Here is a 7,060-nt window from a genome sequence, read left to right as displayed (position 1 = left end):
GTTTAGCCCAGAGAGGGCTCCAGTCCCCAAGTTTAGCCCAGAGAGAGCTCCAGTTCCTGAGTTTAGCCCCGAGAAAGTTCCTGTTCCCATGTCTAGCCCAGAGAAAGTTCCTGTTCCCATGTCTAGCCCAGAGAAGGCTCCAGTTCCCACGTCCAGCCCAAGGAGGGCTCCCGTTCATGAGTTCAGCCCTGAAAGCCCAGAGGCTTACAAATGCCCACTCCCCCACCCTCTCCTGCCTCCTCCACCGCTGTCGTCTGGCAGCCCCTCTGTTCGCCCTCAGCCCACCATCAGCACGGTGCGAGCTCCACGGGACTGCCATCCTCCAGTGTCGCCGGGGCTGGAGTATCCCTTGACTCCGCCTCCAGCCTCTAAGCCCTGGATTCCGCCTCGGGCCGTGGACCTGTCGGCTCCACCATGGCTCCTAGCTCCTTCCTCTCTGCCATGGCCCGGCAGTCCACTAGCTCCACTGAGCTACCTCGTCCCTCCGGCTCCGCCTTGGTCTGACGTCGACCATCCTGCGCCTCGGGACTCCACTCCTTGTCCCTCCGGCTCTGTCAGGCTCCTTCATCCCTTCAGCTCCTCCTCAGTCCTCTGTCGCTCCGGCTCCATTGTGGCCTTTCGGATCCCTGCCTCCGCGTCAGTCGCCGGCACCATCTGCTCCGCCTTGGCCCTCCTGATCCTCCCCGTCACCCTGGCTCATCGGCTCTCCATCTCCACCTCGGACTCCTCCGCCACCTGCTCCACAGCCGTTGGTCGCCCCCCTGGAGTCGTCGGCCCTTCCTCCTCCATGGCTCCTCCCTGTCGGCTCCACTGTGGGTCGCCATCATGGCTGTGGCCTGGGTCCTGTTTGGCCCCTCTTGCTCCAAGTCCTTCCTGTCGCCTCCTTGGCTCCTCCCTCCATCGTCACCTCCCTGGACTCTTGTCTACCGGCCCGTGTCCGTCCTCCTCCCGAGCCCCCTCCCAAGTTCCCACCCGTGCCCCCCCCCCTCTGTTGTTCTACGGCGTGAGGACGCGCCTTCCGGGAGAGGGGCGATATGTCACGCCCCTGGACTCATTCTGTGTGTTTTTCCCTCTCCATGTGCTCCATGACCCAGTTTTCCCATGTTAATTGTTTCATTAGTTGCAGGTGTGTGTTGTCAATTACCCCATATATTTAAGCACTGTCTGTGCTTTCTGAGTTTGTCTGGTATTGAATGTTTGTCTTTCCCCGCTACATGTGTGTTCCTAGTTCCATTGGATGTTAATTAAAGCCTGTTTGTTAGAAGTTTACTCCACGTCTCCTCGTTCCTCGCTCCGTGCTCCTCACAGAAGCGTTTGTGACAGTTATTTGGCACGCGACGGTGTCATTCTTTTACTTTTGATTTGAATATTACTTTTGATTATGACATTTTTTAAGCCCCATATTGATTATATTGTTAATAGAACATACGGTTGTTTGCATTTACTTTGTTGTTCCATATAGTTTTACACGTCAAGTTAGGAAAAGAAATATTTCTCAGGTAATATTATCTCTTATTGATTATGCTGATATCATATATCAAAATACCTCTGATACTTATCTGAAGCCTCTTAATGTGGTTTACAACTCCTTGTGTAGATTTATGTTAAGCTTTGAGATTTGTTACTTCCCTTTATTGCTTTAGGTCATCTTTATTTTCTTATCTCAAAATAATTTGTGTATGCTTTTAAGTTTTATTAGGTTGATTCTGTTTATATATGACATTGCTTGTATTGTAATCCTACTGTGGATATAGGGGATTGGTTGAGCATGTCTTCTGTTTTGTATATTTGTGTGTGTACATGTTGTGTATGGTTTTGTTTATGTTGTAATGTTTTGTTTTTGTGTTTTTAGGACCCCCTTGAAAATGAAGATGCTATCCTTTCAATAAATTCAAAGTACCATACAAAAAGGGGCATGCTGTCACAAGCATTGGGGTAAGTTGTCAGAATGGAGCCTGCCATAAACATAATATAAGCGTATATAAGCAAATATAAGCTTTTCAGCAATATGTTAGCAATGAACAATGCCAGAAGCAGCCAAAATGTAAAACGTAACATACCAAAATATTGGTAATTAATGCATGTTTAGCATTTAAAAACAAATGTACCTTGACCTGACACAGTTAGGGTGCTTTCACACTTGGTTCGATTACTTGGTCCGAACTCGAGTTCGATTGCTCCCCCCTCCCCCTGCCCCCGCTGGACTGTGTTCACATTATATTATTTGGGTCCGAACCGCGGTTCGTTTGTGTCATCAAGCCAGCAGCTGTTTACCCCGTTGCTTAGTAACGATTCGGTACATAACGGCACTTACGTCTGTCTTACGAATGTACTGCAAATGCTCTAAAGTACTCTGAAGGTGAACAGAAATGAGATATACAGCTCTCTGCTTGCAGCGCGTCAGTCACGCTCGTCAAGAAAGTGAGTGAAACACACAAACACACATTTTTATAAAATAATACGTCATTAATAGCGGTTCACTTCCGTGATTTGGTACGATTGCGTTCACATCAGCAGCGAACCGTACCAGAGTTCACTTGAACCGTACCCCAGACCACTCGCTCAGTGGAAGACAGCGTTCACATCATCCAAACGTACCGAACTCTGACGTCAATCGAACCCGGGTGCGCACCAAAAGTGCTAGTGTGAAAGCACCCTTTACACACAGAGTCTCACACTCTCTGTTCTGCTGTTTGCCATGTTGGGGAGTTGTCCATGTTAGGTGACAGGAAGACATTAGTGAAGACTGGATACTAATCCACTCTGGGTCAGTGGACAGGGCAACAGCGAAGGACAGAGAGAGATGAACTCTTCAGAGGAAGAACAGACAAGGCCTAGTCCTCTGAGAGACGTTGTCAGAAAAGAGAAGAATGAAAGAGGGTAGACAGGAAAAGATTTTCTTGCTAAAAAAAAAAGAGATAAAATCATTGGGAAAAAATGGTATATATGTAGTAGAGGGGGCTACTTGTGTCACTTCTCGATCTCATCACATTTCTATAAACTAAACGAGAGATAAAAAATAGACAAAATAAAAAAAAAAGTTTTTGTTTCCCTTTATATTTTTAATATTTTTTTCTGCATTCCAGTATAAATGTCATTGCTTGAATGTATAATTTGTAAATTGATAAAAATTGTTAGTTATCATAAATGTAAAAATAAAATGTTCATTTCTGCCAATAGGGGGCGCCATTATGCAAACAAGAGGTCCATTATGAGGCAAGCTCTGTTTGTAATTCATTCTGGCTTTCTCTCCTTCCACACACACACACGCACGCAAGCACAAACACACACACAGTCTAGACATACAGGTTTCGCTCTACCTTGTCAGATGGTCCACAAATCCCAATTCCATGATTCCCTCGTTAGGGCTTCTGTCCAAGCAGCTCTTAATTAGCGCTCCCTTACTCCCAAATGGAGTGAGCCAGTAAGGGAGAGAACGAGACGTGTATATAGTAATTACAGGTCTCCATCCACTCCCTCTGTCCCTTAGGATATAGAGTGTGAATCTGAATCACTGAGCACTGTTTAACAGGTCTGATAACACTCTCATCTCACCTCTGAGCTGCCCACTGCAAGCTGATCCACAATCGGGCGGTTCTAATACATGTTTAACACAGCTATAATACAGAAGAAGCCTAGCAGATCTCAGACAAAAGTGTCTGCTGTTTAATTCCAGTTCCAACATAGTAATTTCCATTTCTGTGTTTTTTGAATAATTTAAGCCTTACATTTTTTTTATCCACTAAACAAAGCAAGCTTTTTTTTTTTTTTAGCTTTTTATCTACTAAACAAAGCTTGTTTCTGTCACAGAATAAAAAAATACAAAATAAAAAAGGCAATTGTCACTTTTTATTTCACAATTCTGACTTTTTTCTCGTAATTGCAAGTTCATATCTTAAAATTCTGTTTTTTTTTTCTCTGTAGTCTGAATTAAAAAAAAAAAAAAGTTATTTTCTTATTTTAATAATTTTTACATTTTCTCTCACAATTTGGACTTGGGTGGAATGGGTCGCTTTGATAAGCAAACATCTGGGAAAACTCCACAGTGAAAGTGAAATTGTGTATGTGTGTGTTTTTAACATATAGGTAGTTTGCTTACCAGACACAAGTGGATACGATTGAGGCCCTGCAACAGTGGAACCCAGTTCTGCTCCCGTCTGATTGGCCAAGCTGTTCTTCATCTCCTCCAGTCCGCCAGCCAAAGACGCCATAGCCGAGTAATCAGATGTCTGGAGAGAGATTTCATTAGATGGCTACAATGGAAGAAAATCAACTTCATGAAATGCATGTTAACCCTCATCATGTGTTTGTGAATGGCACACAGGTACGTAGTCAACACTAATGAGAAGTGGTGGCATAGATCCAGGTGATGTATGTGGCCGACCTCAGACTGACCCCGTTTGTGTGCTTTCATGACCAATTACTTACAATGATCTCTGTCCCACCCCACACCCACAGTGATTCATCTCCATTGGCGATAATGGGGTTTGTCACTCAGGTGTGGATGTGGTTTGATGGCAGAGTTTGGGAAGTGGATGTCGCTTCTGTTTTAGTCCAGGAGGAGGTTATTAATAACCCTGATTAGGAGTGAATTAAACCCCAACAAAGTCCTGATAGTACACCTGCCCCTGCTGTTACCGTACAGTTACGTCATTACAAGCTATTACCATCCACTTTAATATATCTGTAAATAAATGTTAAGCTGCAACTAAGCTTGTGCTTTTTTTACTGGGCATACTAATCCTCTCTGTCCACTCAGAATGGGTTCCATTAAAAAAACAAAAACTACTAGAACCACATAATTTGATTTCAGGAAGAGTTTTGTGGATTTTAGTCCGTGTCTGTCCATCTATATTTGTACTCCTAAAAGTTACACATTTACAATTTTGCAGACACTCACTGAATCTGTCAAAGTGACTCTTTAATGAACCACAATTCATTGCTTTCGTCATATCCGACTTAAGCCAAGCACATGTTCAGCTTTTACATCTGCATAATTACTGACTAGTTGTCCATATGATGTTCTGTATTTAAAGATATGAAAGTTATAGTTATAATAAATAAAGTTAAAGTTATAGTTAAAGTTATAAAGTTATAGTTATAATAAACTGCATTTACATGTAAAAAAAATAAATAAATAAAGACATCAGAATTACAGAGGCCACATATATGCTAATGCAGAAGTTCTCAAACTGATGTATGGTGACATACATCAAAATATAAATATCAAAATATAAATAAATAATAAAAAATAAATCAATAAAATGGAAAAAATAAAAAGGTAACATTTACATAATCTGACATTATTAATATTTAATTTAGCTTTTTAAAGACTGTTGCCTTTACTATGCATAAATGTGTAAAAAAGTGCAAACGTACTCTAACACTGGGAATAAAATGTGCAGTGCGGAGTCCAGCCCGGGGTCATCACATGTGGTTGCCGCAAGCCCACAAAATTTTTTTTTGTTTTGTTTCTTGAGCACCAAATCAGAAAATTAGAATGATTTCTTAAGAATTAATAATGTAATAATTGAGAATAATTAATAACTAAGAATGTAATAATATTTCACAATATTACTGTTTTTACTGTATTTTTGATCAAATAAATGCAACCTTGGTGAGCATAAGAGATTTCTTCTTTCAAAAACATTTTAAGAAATCTTACCAACCACCTTTGAACAATTGTAAAACTAAAGCCCTCTATCTATCTATCTATCTATCTATTGTGCACATCCCATTTCAACTGCAAGAAAACTGAATTATTTGTTTGTTTGTTTGTTTGTATGTATGTATGTAGTTAGCCCAGATTATTGAGAGAGGGAGGTTCGTCTAAAGTACTAAAAGAATTGTGGATAAAACTGTAATTCTAGATACTAAAATTACTGAACTGAAAAACCACAACTTTTAAATCCCTATCTAATACACAATGTAAGCAGGGTGTTTGTTAGTGTTTGTGTATGAATGTATGTGTGTATCCCAGTGACCCCTTAAACACCTCAGTGCTCATCACCACGGCGAGGGCAGTAGACTGTGAACTTACCAATCACAGCTCACACCGTCCACTTCCTCCCTCTCTCTCTCTCCATCCCTGACTCCTTTCCACTGTCTGTTTCTCTGTTTCAGTCTGAGGCATTTCCTCTCTATTTATGCGGCTCGCACCCGCCCCCTCATCATGTGTGTATGCAGATGGGGAGGTTAGCGCTAGTAATTGGGGATTATGAAGTTTGGCCCTGCCTCTGACAGCAGCCTAGTGAAGATGGATGATTCTCATTTTAGCCTGTAAGTGTTGTCAATTCTGAAGCTACGCAACACATCAGCGCCCATGATGCACACACACATTTCACATATAGACGCGGCGCACACTCGCACACACCACAGCTGGGGCAAAGATTGGAGAGAAGCCAGACATTGAGAGAGAGAAAAAATGTGTAAAGGAATGGGGTTTGTAAAATAAATTGAGATGAAACGAAGAAAAACAGAGTAAAAGAGAAAAACAACAACAAAAAAATACTTTTATTGATTTTGACTAAATAACAAGCACGTAGCCTATCTGAAATTCACTGGAATTCCATTTCAACTGTATTCCTTGCTCTCTGGATTTCTCTCTGGGGTCACAGTTTTCTCGGGGGTCATTTTTGACACAGCCCCTCTGTAATGGCTCTCCTCTCCGCTCACATCAATAACAGATGAGGCCCCTAATCGCGCGACACCAAAATAATTTCACCCCAACCCGCAGCCACATTTACATAATAGTATTTCCTCTCAGACGCTCTTTCTCTCTTCCATTCCCTCTATCTCCCTTCCTCTATTTTTTCCTCAGCTTGTACATATTGTCTCTGTGAAGAGCCTGTAAACTGCACTATATGTGTGTGGGACTGAGAAAGAGTGATGGGGGAGGTATTTAGCAGTGCATGCAGTATTAAATGAGCCTGACTGGCAGGGAGGCATTTATTGGTGAGCTCCTGTGAAGCAGAGTCGCGGCTCTCAACATCTGTAATGCACACTCACAATTCTAAATGCTTTCTTTGAGACCATATTGCTTCTGAACTTTTTTTTTTTT

Source organism: Sinocyclocheilus rhinocerous, unplaced genomic scaffold (genome assembly GCF_001515625.1).
Source record: "Sinocyclocheilus rhinocerous isolate Xijiao unplaced genomic scaffold, SAMN03320098_v1.1 scaffold1648, whole genome shotgun sequence".
Taxonomy (NCBI): Eukaryota; Metazoa; Chordata; class Actinopteri; order Cypriniformes; family Cyprinidae; genus Sinocyclocheilus; species Sinocyclocheilus rhinocerous.
The sequence above is the reverse complement of the archived record's forward strand: the minus strand, read 5'-3'. Positions refer to the sequence as shown.